At 41.9% G+C, this 12,675-nt stretch overlaps 1 pseudogene; it reads right to left on the bottom strand.

Annotated features, from left to right (window-relative positions):
* Positions 1 to 2,105: 2,105 nt before the first annotated feature.
* LOC135892898 (butyrophilin-like protein 2) lies at positions 2,106 to 12,443 on the bottom strand (annotated as a pseudogene).
* Between the last annotated feature and the right edge of the window lie 232 nt (positions 12,444 to 12,675).

Below are 12,675 nucleotides of genomic sequence, written 5' to 3' on the forward strand. Positions count from 1 at the left end.
CAATATAACATTATACTGTATACACATTTCTAGTAGTTACATGGCCAGAATTGACGTATGTCTTTTTTATAATCCTGTTCATTAATGCTAAATATCCCATAATACTTGAGAGCTGACTTCAGTTTTGGCATTAGAAAATAAGAAACTTGTCAAAGGCAAAACACATTAATGTTTTGCCCATATACAAGCAGGAGACTGGTACCTGGAATGGTTGTATCCAAAACAAAGATAAGGAAGATACAAAACAGCTAGTTAAGGAACTGGGATGAACTGATGGGCTGGATTTTAGTAGTGTGTAAAGAGTTTTTAAACTTGTAAAATCATCTGATAAATACTCCAGGCTTAAATGTGTAACTTTGGAAACACAATATGTAAGGCAAATTTAACAACAATGCATGAGACAGCGTCCCCAAAACAGATACCACATTGACCCTTTCTTCCTGTGCCACAATATTATTGACTTTTAGCAATTAACCTGACTGACATTGGTTATTTTGTCTTTTGAATATATTTCATTCCAAACTAAAGTGTGGTTTAGCAATAGACTATACAATATACCAACACTTCCCTTCCTAGATATAGTCACTTCATAATAACCTTTTATAGACAGTAACAGAAAAATAGCTGGTTACTGGTAGTAGAAATTTCCTCATACAAGGATGGCATGGGTCAACCATTGCTCTAGTGCTTGCTCCATAGGTAAAAAGTATTTTTTTAAAATATCTTAAAACTGATCTGAATTCTATAGAAAGGAAGGATGGGCTTATGGTTAAGGCTTTCATTGGACTAGGATGCAGATGATCTGGGCTCCATTCTTGGTTCTACCACAGAATTCCAGTGAGACCTAGGGCAAGTCACTTATCTCTCAGTTCTTTAGTTCCCCTTCTATAAAATGTGAATTATAACACTTCCTTTCTTCCACCCATTGTCTGTCTTGTCTATTTGATCATAAACTTTTTGGGTCAGGGACTGTTTCTTAGCCTATCTGTCTCGCACAAATAGTAATAAATAATAATAATATGGACTCTTCGGGTAAAATTTTCAAAAGCACCTCAGTCCCACTCTCAAAGGTGATTTATATACTTCTGAGCCTAAGGGCATGTCTGCATTTAAAATGCTGGATTGGTGCAGCTACACCAATGCAGCTGCGCCACTGTAGCATTTAAATGAAGACACTCCTACATCTAATTGCCATAGTTAATACATCTCCCCAAGAGGTAGTGCCTATATCGATGGGAGAAGCTCTTCCATCAACACAGCACTGTGTACACTGGGGGTTAGGTCAGTATAACTACGTCGCTCAAGGGGTGGATTTTTCATACCCCTGAGTGACATAGTTATACTGACATAGATCTATAGTGTAGACCCAGCCTAAGTCTCCTGGAAAATTAATGAGATTTAGTCTCCAAAGTATCTAAGGGCTTGTCTGCATGAGAACACTCAGGAAAGTTAATCTGAATCAACTTTTAAAATGGACTAATTAAACCACAGTAAACTCATGTGAACGTTCTTATTCAGAATTAAAGTTGCCTTAATTGATTTAGCCTACTTCACAAATCGAATTCAGGCAACTTTAATTCTGAATAGAGATGTCCACACAGGGGGTTCATGAAATTTAACTAATCCACTTTACATTCAAATTTTAGTTAATTGAGATTAATTTCCCAGAATGCCTCTGTGTAGACAACAACTAAGTAACTTTTGAAAATGGGACTCAAGATCCTAAATCTTTTTGCCACTTTTGAAAATTTTATCCTCATGGAATAAAATGTATTTTTTCAACCTGAGTGTCAAAATAAAAACATCTGTTCTCTGTTGTAAACAAATTGTTGCCATAGTAACTTCTTGAGGTCATAATAACTTCTTGAGGTCCCTTCCAGCCCTACATTTATTTGATTGTATGTTGTTAAGGCTTATTATTATTATTATGCTTCAAAAAGGCTTATTAAAAGTAGTTTAAATTGCACTCTAACATCCCTTTAATTTTTGGAAAATAGATTTACTAATACAACTCCAAGAATTGGCATTTTAAAGGGGAAAAAAGGGGAGAGTGATTATTATTGGTACCTCTTCTAACAGCAGAAAGTCTGAAATCACTTCTGAAATCAGGTAACTGATCTCACAGTGAGATGCATTAGACCATGTAGTAGCTTCTCAATGGAAGAAGTGGAACTCCATTATTTAGGAGTTTTAAAACCATAATAGACAAAGCAATAGAAAATGTGCTGTAGAGAAGGGAAAAACCAGCGCTGGCTCTTGGGGAGACAGAATAATAAGAGTTCTGCTACATTTGCTTTCTCCAATTCTAGGCTTTACTTACCTATAACCAAGACTTCAATGATGATCTCTCTGTGAAACAAGTTGGCTGAGGCAGAACATACGTATTTCCCTTCATCTTCCACCTGAATATTGTTCAGTTTCAGAGAAATATTTCCTTTCCCAAACTCTTTTCCTTTAAAAATTTCTGCCTTTTTTTCATATTCCTTCCTGAGCCATTCTCTGCTATTGTCTCCATTTGGAGACAAATAGCTCGTTGGGCATTTGTCACTCTGTGAATAAGAATTAACCAGGGGGCTGCTTTCATCATAGAGATAGAAATAGATTATCTTATCCTTTCCAGGTCCAACTTTCCTCCATTGCAACTCCATGCTAGGGGGCAGATGTTTCGTAATCAGCCGGCAGGGAAGAATAGCATTTTCTCCAATTACAGTAGTAATTATGTCATGTTCTGCCTCCACATCAAAGAAACCTGAAAAATGTTTAGAGGGTTTTATTTGCACCAGCAGCACATAATGCCTCATATTAATGTGCAAGAGAGAGAGTGAAAAGAGAACAGCCCTAATTTTCTTCTTATTTATACTGTTTTTAGAATAGTGTAAATTCATTAGCTTCAGGGGAGTCATAGAATCATAGAATATCAGGGTTGGAAGGGACCTCAGGAGGTAATCTAGTCCAATCCCCTGCTCAAAGCAGGATCCAACACCAACTAAATCATCCCAGCCAGGGCTTTGTCAAGCCTGACCTTAAAAACCTCTAAGGAAGGAGATTTCACCACCTCCCTAGGTAACCCATTCCAGTCCTTCACCACTACTTAAACAGCCCAAAATGCCGTTAGCCTTCTTGGCAACAAGGGCACACTGTTGACTCATATCCAGCTTCTCGTCCACTGTAACCCCTAGGTCCTTTTCTGCAGAACTGCTTCCTAGCCATTTGGTCCCTAGTCTGTAACAGTGAATGGGATTCTTCCGTCTTAAGTGCAGGACTCTGCACTTGTCCTTGTTGAACCTCATCAGGTTTCTATTGGCCCAATCCTCTAATTTGTCTAGGTCCCTCTGTATCCTATCCCTACCCTCTAGCGTATCTACCACTCCTCCCAGTTTAGTCTCATCTGCAAACTTGCTGAGGATGCAGTCCACGCCATCCTCCAGATCATTAATGAAGATATTGAACAAAACCAGCCCAGGACCGACCCTTGGAGCACCCCGCTTGATACTGGCTACCAACTAGACATGGAGCTATTGATCACTACCCGTTGAGGCCGACAATCTAGCCAGCTTTCTATCCACCTTATAGTCCATTCATCCAGCCCATACTTCTTTAACTTGCTGGCAAGAATACTGTGGGTGACTGTAACAAAAGCTTTGCGAAAGTCAAGGAATAACACGCATAGTGCTTTCCCCTCATCCACAGAGCCAGTTATCTCGTCATAGAAGGCAATTAGATTAGTCAGGCATGACTTGCCCTTGGTGAATCCATGCTGACTGTTCCTGATCACTTTCCTCTCCTCAAAGTGCTGCAGAATTGATTCCTTGAGGACCTGCTCCATGATTTTTCCAGGGACTGAGGTGAGGCTGACTGGACTGTAGTTCTCTGGATCCTCCTCCTTCTCTTTTTTAAAGATGGGCACTACATTTGCCTTTTTCCAGTCATCCGGGACCTCCCCAGATTGCCATGAGTTTTCAAAGAAAATGGTCAATGGCTCTGCAATCACATCCGCCAACTCCTTTAGCACCCTCAGATGCAGCGCATCCGGCCCCATGGACTTGTGCTCGTCCAGCTTTTCTAAATAGTCCCAAACCACGTTTTTCTCCACAGAGGGCTGATCAACTCCTCATGCTGTGCTGCTCAGTCAGCAGTCTGGGAGCTGACATTGTTCGTGAAGATAGAGGCAAAAAAATCATTGAGTACATTAGCTTTTTCCACATACTCTGTCACTAGATTGCCTCCCTCATTCAGTAAGGGGCCCACACTTTCCTTGACTTTCTTCTTGTTGCTAACATACCCGAAGAAACCTTTCTTGTTACTCTTAACATCTCTTGCTAGCTGCAACTCCAAGTGTGATTTGGCCTTCCTGATTTCTGCAGAAAAGGACCTAGGGGTCACAGTGGACGAGAAGCTGGATAAAGGCAACAAAAATGATTAGGGGTCTGGAGCACATGACTTATGAGGAGAGGCTGAGGGAACTGGGATTGTTTAGTCTCCAGAAGAGAAGAATGAGGGGGGATTTGATAGCAGCCTTCAACTACCTGAAGGGAGGTTCCAAAGAGGATGGAGCTCGGCTGTTCTCAGTGGTGGCAGATGACAGAACAAGGAGCAATGGTCTCAAGTTGCAGTGGGGGAGGTCCAGGTTGGATATTAGGAAACACTATTTCACTAGGAGGGTGGTGAAGCACTGGAATGCGTTACCTAGGGAGGTGGTGGAGTCTCCTTCCTTGGAGGTTTTTAAGGCCCGGCTTGACAAAGCCCTGGCTGGGATGATTTAGTTGGGAATTGGTCCTGCTTTGAGCAGGGGGTTGGACTAGATGACCTCTTGAGGTCCCTTCCAACCCTGATATTCTATGATTCTATGATTTCACTCCTGCATGTCTGAGCAATATTTTTATACTCTTCCCTGGTCATTTGTCCAATCTTCCACTTCTTGTAAGCTTCTTTTTTGCGTTTAAGATCAGCAAGGATTTCACTGTTAAGCCAAGGTGGTCGCCTGCCATATTTACTATTCTTTTTACACATCGGGATGGTTTGTTCCTGTAACCTCAAAAAGGATTCTTTAAAATACAGCCAGCTCTCCTGGACTCCTTTCCCCCTCACGTTATTCTCTGAGGGGATCCCGCCCATCAGTTCCCTGAGGGAGTCAAAGTCTGCTTTTCTGAAGTCCAGGGTCCATATTCTGCTGCTCTCCTTTCTTCCTTGTGTCAGGATCCTGAACTCGACCATCTCATGGTCACTGCCTCCCAGGTTCCCATCCACTTTTGCTTCCCCTACTAATTCTTCCCAGTTTGTGAGCAGCAGGTCAAGAAAAGCTCTGCCCCTAGTTGGTTCCTCCAGCACTTGCACCAGGAAATTGTCCCCTACACTTTCCAAAAACTTCTTGAATTGTCTGTGCACCGCTGTATTGCTCTCCCAGCAGATATCAGAATGATTGAAGTCTCCCATGAGAACCAGGGCCTGCGATCTAGTAACTTTTGTTAGTTGCCGGACGAAAGTGTCATCCACCTCGTCCCCCTGGTCTGGTGGTCTATAGCAGACTCCCACCATGACATCACCCTTGTTGCTCACACTTCTAAACTTAATTCAGAGACTCTCAGGTTTTTCTGCAGTTTCATACTGGAGCTCTGAGCACTCATACTGCTCTCTTACATACAATGCAACTCCCCCACCTTTTCTGCCCTGCCTGTCCTTCCTGAACAGTTTATATCCATCCATGACAGTATTCCAGTCATGTGAGTTATCCCACCAACTCTCTGTTATTCCAATCACATCATAGTTCCTCGACTGTGCCAGGAATTCCAGTTCTCCCTGCTTGTGTCCCAGGCTTCTTGCATTTGTGTATAGACACTTAAGATAACTCGCTGATCATCCTGCTTTCTCAGTACGAGGCAGGAGTCTTCCCCTCTTGCGCTCTACTGCTTGTGCTTCCTCCCAGTATCTCACTTCCCCACTTACCTCAGGGCTTTGGTCTCCTTCCCCGGTGAACCTAATTTAAAGCCCTCCTCACTAGGTATATTAGGAGTCACTCCTAATATACACACAGATAAATGAAAAGAGAATCAGAGCTCTACTATCTTTTACATCTGTGGTGATCTTAAGGATAGTATTTGAAAAGAAATGCTGAGTTGTACAGGTCTTCACTATGCTGCACCAAAGGCTTGTCTACACAGTGGGGTAATGGGCACTAAGGAAATATGATTAATAAAGTGCACCAATGTGTTGTGCATTAATTGGTCTGTGTAGACCTTGATGATGCACACTAAAAGTTCCCTAGTGTGCTTTACCATATTACTGTTTCAAACAATAATACAGTAAAGCACACCAGGGAAACTTTAGTGAGCACCAGCTGGGTGTCTACATGGACTAATTCATGTGCAACCCATTAATGCACTTTAGAAATCACACCCCAATAATGCATGTTGGTGGTCCATGTACGCAAGCCTTGAATAACATGGTTGGCCACAAGGCAGATGAGTTTAGCCTGATTTTGTAAGAAAGAGCAGGAATATTTGCTTTGATGGTACTACATCTCTTACCTGAAATTGCAATAACTTTTTTGTGGTGCCTCTTCAGCAAGGGGTTTCTTATAGTGCATAAGATAGTGTCAGAAGCAATATCTGCTACCCTGAGCGTACTGTGGATTTGATACAGATCTGTCACATCTTTTTGGATTCTTGTTTCAGCCATAGCAGTTATATTTTGTCCTGTGTTGTCAGTCCAGCATACTTCAGGTTGTGGGTACCACCCTTGGGACGTACACCTCAGAGTGACTGAATTATTCTGCTGATGGTCTATAGTTAGGCGAGGTGCAGATCCAAAACCTAGAGTGAAAACCAATTTCAGAAAATGTTAAACAGGCTGAAGAACTAGCTAACAAACCAAACTAAGAGTGCTAATGATGAATGATCACCACTATCATTACAGTCGCCATGTCCTATTGAATCTACACTGAACTATAATTTTGCATTTCCAAGTATCTTAAATTCATACAGAGAGATGTCCACCTCAAGAGATCACCAAACACGTCACAAGCTGATCCCAAACTGTATGTAGACATGACTACATCGTATGTATGTGACAGCTTCACTTTTGGAATGGTAGCAGGTCAGTAAGGAAACAATATTTTCAGAAAAGGGGAGATCCACCTTTGTGCTCCCCATATTTTGGGTTAATTCAGGGGCCCCGCTAGGGTCCATTGTAAGTCAGAGAAGCCTTAGGGCTATTCTAACTTACACTTTGCTTCCCATGGTCCCCTATGAGCCCTGGGAAGCAGAGCATAGCCAAAGCACAGTGTGCTCCAGCCATACCCCTACCAGCACTTATCCTGCTCCCTCTCTCCCATAACTTTGACATGCCCCTTACACCATGTCCGGAAGCAAGGCCACTACAGAGCCCTTACATCAGCTCTATGCCGGCCAAGGAGAACCTTCTCTGTACAAGGGGTAATATCAACGGTTCATTTCCACATAAAAGGGCCTTAGTGTAACTGAGAATCAGGGGAAGTGTGTACAAATCACAGGTGGACAGTGACCTCACAGTCCACAGGACTCTGAAATGTACTGCCTGGATACATATGTGTGTGTGACAGGAGGTAATGGCCCAGCTTTGCCCTGTGCTTAATTCATTTTATTGCTGTTGTGCAACAGCAGCACACACAATGCAGGCGGATGAGGATTGCACATGCCACTAGCAAAAAGCCAGAGAAAAATGTACACGATGTATTCATGTTGTGTGAATTCAGTGTGTATAACACTGGTCTACAATTTTTGAGAAGTCATCTGCTTCAGAGATAAAATGTGCTATTTATTATGTATTTTGATGTGCTGAATTCAAATATGACAATTAAAACAACTGATTGGCTACTGTTTCTAAGATATTTAAGTTTTTACATTTTATGTCTATGTATATTGTGTAGATAGTAGAGTTTTAATCATAAATTGTAAACCTAGGTCTTTTCATGTGTTTATGGTTGCTTTACATGATAATATTTCACCTGTCCTGTTTATGTAACACTTTAAAAATCAGCAAAAGGGTTATATAAATAAAATTTATTATGAAACAAAAGGCAAAAAACTATTATGTACATAATTTAGTCCTATTCAGTGTCTACTCGGCGCTTCTTGGCTTGTCTCTTGTATTCATTAAATGGAGCATCTCTTGTCACTGTCCAGCAATAGTCTACAAGCATTGATGGGCTCCATTTGCCCTGATAGTGTTTCTCCATTGTTGCAATGTCCTGGTGAAATCGCTCGCCGTGCTCGTTGCTCACTGCTCCGCAGTTCGGTGGAAAAAAATCTAGATGAGAGTGCAAAAAATGTATCTTTAGTGACATGTTGCAACCAAGGCTTTTGTATGCCTTGAGGAGGTTTTCCACCAACAACCTGTAGTTGTCTGCCTTGTTGTTTCCGAGAAAATTTATTGCCACTAACTGGAAGGCTTTCCATGCCATCTTTTCCTTGCCGCGCAGTGCATGGTCAAATGCATCATCTCGAAGAAGTTCACGAATCTGAGGACCAACAAAGACACCTTCCTTTATCTTAGCTTCACTTAACCTTGGAAATTTTCCATGGAGGTACTTGAAAGCTGCTTGTGTTTTGTCAATGGCCTTGACAAAGTTCTTCATCAGACCCAGCTTGATGTGTAAGGGTGGTAACAAAATCTTCCTTGATTCAACAAGTGGTGTATGCTGAACACTTTTCCTCCCAGGCTCCAATGACTGTCGGAGTGGCCAATCTTTCTTGATGTAGTGGGAATCTCTTGCACGAACTATCCCATTTGCAGAGAAAACAGCAGGACTTTGTGTATCCAGTCTGCAGACCAAGCAAGAGAGCAACAACCTTCAAATCGCCACAAAGCTGCCACTGATGTTGGTCATAGTTTATGCACCTCAAAAGTTGTTTCATGTTGTCATAGGTTTCCTTCATATGGACTGCATGACCAACTGGAATTGATGGCAAAACATTGCCATTATGCAGTAAAACAGCTTTAAGACTCGTCTTAGATGAATCAATGAACAGTCTCCACTCATCTGGATCGTGAACGATGTTGAGGGCTGCCATCACACCATCGATGTTGTTGCAGGCTACAAGATCACCTTCCATGAAGAAGAATGGGACAAGATCCTTTTGATGGTCATGGAACATGGAAACCCTAACATCACCTGCCAGGAGATTCCACTGCTGTAGTCTGGAGCCCAACAGCTCTGCCTTACTCTTGGGTAGTTCCAAATCCCTGATAAGGTCATTCAGTTCACCTTGTGTTCTGAGGTGTGGTTCAGAGGAGGAGGATGGGAGAAAATGTGGGTCCTGTGACATTGATGGTTCAGGACCAGAAGTTTCATCCTCTTCCTCTTCCTCGTCTGACTCAAGTGAGAATGATTCTGGTGCATCAGGAACCGGCAGTCCTTCTCCGTGGGGTACTGGGCGTATAGCTGATGGAATGTTTGGATAATGCACAGTCCACTTTTTCTTCTTTGACACACCTTTCCCAATTGGAGGCACCATGCAGAAGTAACAATTGCTGGTATGATCTGTTGGCTCTCTCCAAATCATTGGCACTGCAAAAGGCATAGATTTCCTTTTCCTGTTCAACCAATGGCGAAGATTTGTTGCACAAGTGTTGCAACATATGTGTGGGGCCCACCTCTTGTCTTGATCTCCAATTTTGCAGCCAAAATAAAGGTGATAGGCTTTCTTAACCATAGTGGTTATACTGCGCTTTTGTGATGCAAAAGTCACTTCACCACAAACATAGCAGAAGTTATCTGCACTGTTCACACAAGTACGAGGCATCTCTGCTCACTTTGGCTAAACAGAAATGTGTCCCTTTGCAAAAATCGTAACACTGACAAATAAGAGAGCACGACACTGTATGATTTCTAGAGCTGATATAGGGCAATTTGTTCAGCAGAGTGATGTAAGCTTCGTTATGATTGCATCATCCATGACTTCTAGGAATAACATGATGCAATTCATATCATGTATGACGCAATACCAGCTTCAGATTGCATCATTCATTGTTTTGCCTAAAAAGCAAGTACTGTCCAAACCCAGTCATAGATTTATTCATAGATCCAGTCAAAGATGTATTTTAGTCATTTCTGGTTTAAATTGAGATCCCTTCCCTTTATAACTCACTTATCCTCCGCCATTCCCAAGTCAAGGGTCGTATATACTGACCCAATAGCATATCTTGAAAACTAGAGCCAATCAACAATTTTAAGCATCATTTTCGTTCTCAGTGACCCAGAATTAGTAAAGTTTGACTACATTTATTTCAGAAGCATTTTGGCTGTAGATTATAATTTGCATATACTATACGAGATGGACACCAAACTGGTGAAGCTTCCCTGACTCCCAGTCCTGCACTTCTCTCCACCTCCTTCCCAGTACATCACTTCCTCAGCCCACCTCCCATAGCACTGCACACACATGGATGTTAATCTACAACAGATGCTGTTTCTCCTTCCCTTGCCGACCATTGAACCCTCCCTGTTGGGAGGAAAGGATTAAATGGAAATACAGCTGCCCACACACTGAGCAATGCAATGGAGAATCAGTGCCACTGTGATAAGTGCAAGATTGTTCACTGCCAGCAACACTTCTGTATGAACATATCCATGCTTACCTGCAACAATCACCTGGGCAATAGCTTCTTGATAGACACCATCGTTTGTCACCGCACACACATACTGCCCACTATCTTCTACTTGCACTGGAAAGAGTTTCACCCTAATGACTCCATTCTCATATCGTCCTTTGGGAGCATCACTCCTTTGCTGGTCCCCAGCCCAGCCCAGCCCAGTTCAGTTCCATTTTCTGTGCTATTGTAAAAATATAACGTCATATTTTTGCTCCTTTCCCATTTATACCAATGCACTTGAATGTTAGCGGGGTTGTGGCCTACGGGCTGGCAGGACAACATCACACCTTGTCCAACCAAGGCAATTGCAGGATCAACATGTACAGTGACAGTAAAACCATCTGCAAGAAAGAAAATAAATCATGATAATTGATTTTCTTCAAAAGCTTGATATTGGTGTTGAGAGAGCAAAAGAAAAACTAGATGCAATTACTGAGACACAACAGCAGTGTTATGTTTCATGGTAGAAACGCACCCCATCTAACCTAATTATCCCCCTTCAGAATGCAGAGAGCATTTGAGGTCCTCACTGATAGCTCAGCTATGCACAGATTTGAACACGAGGTGGTGCAGACTGAACTTCTGAGGGGTAGGTGCAGGATGCATAGTCCCTTCCGAAGTTCCAGGCAGAGCAAGAGCCCGTTCCATCATTAAAGATGTTACAGTGTGTTCTCCTCTTAGTGGCTGGCCAGCATGGGGAGGTGGACAGCCGAGCCAGGGTTAGACTTGGCAGAATTCAATTTTTTTAAAATAAATTTGATGGGTAATATCAATGTTTATTTTTAATCATTTTTTTCTATTTTTATCTATTTAAATTTTAAGAGTTTTGCAGACTTATGGGTTTTAAGAATTTTTGTATTTGTATCAATTTAAATTTTCACAGTTGCACGAAATTATGAAGGGGCACACAATGGGGGCAGGCCAAACTATTATTTAATGACAGTAGATTCTGGGATTCAAAAAGTTAAAATTTATAAGCATTAAAACTCAATTGTCAACAGAATATATCAAAAGTTTAGCCTGAAATCAAACTCCAGTTTCTTACTTTGTATCTCTGAATATTTTGCAGCGATAGAAATATTTTTCGTCAGTTTTTGTGCATACAGAGAAATCAACATTTATCAGCATTTACTGATAAAAATCTAAGCCTAGTTATTGTCCTGCTTTCTGCCCAACCCTTTTGGGTGGCTTGTGCCTCTGTAAGAAGTAGGAGGGAGAAGTCCCTGAGAGCAGGAAAAGCAATTGTACCTAGCCACCATTGTATGAAGTGTGTGTGTGTGTGTGTGTGTGTGTGAATCTTTCTGTCACTTTGGAATACTAACAATCATTCTGTTATTTTAGGCTTCTCCAAACAATACTCCTGGACAGGGTAAATGTCCCATCTAAGCAACAGTGTCACTGTGTTTTCATCCTAATCACAGCTCTCTGTACTTTTCCATACGTTTAGGAGGGTGACTAATGAGAATTTTAGCATTGTGTTCAGACAGAGACAATGTATGGTTACTCTCCCTGCTTAATGAAGCATGATCACTGAGACTTTACACACACCTGAGAGCATGTAAAAACAACCAGGGAGGTAGACAGGCTCCAGCACACGGTGATGTTAATCCCAGCTCAATGCCATTAGAGCTCCCAAATTTTGTTTGGGTGTCCCTCTTCAGATTGCATCCTGGTTTCCATACACAGGGTTTACACAGGCAGCATTTATTTCCTGATCAGTAGTTAGGAAAAATGATGTTCTTACCCCAAAGCCATTTCCCGATGATATAAACAAATGGGATGGCTATTGATTTGATCCATGCAGTCGTTGTCATCACTCTCTGCCAAGTGAAATAGAAAACATCACAAACTGTAGCATGAGGTTTACACACAACTAGAGTTAGTCAGGAATTCTTCTACAATGGGGCTGCATCAGAAAATGTTGATTTGTCAAAACCAAAATATTTCATGGAAACAGCACACCTCACCAGTTTCAGGAGAGTCTGGGCTTCCAGGATCCATGGTTCTATGGTGGCACTGCCATACAGACGGCCCCAAGGCCTGGGA

This window comes from Emys orbicularis, chromosome 21 (assembly GCF_028017835.1).
Source record: "Emys orbicularis isolate rEmyOrb1 chromosome 21, rEmyOrb1.hap1, whole genome shotgun sequence".
In the NCBI taxonomy this organism is placed as follows: domain Eukaryota; kingdom Metazoa; phylum Chordata; order Testudines; family Emydidae; genus Emys; species Emys orbicularis.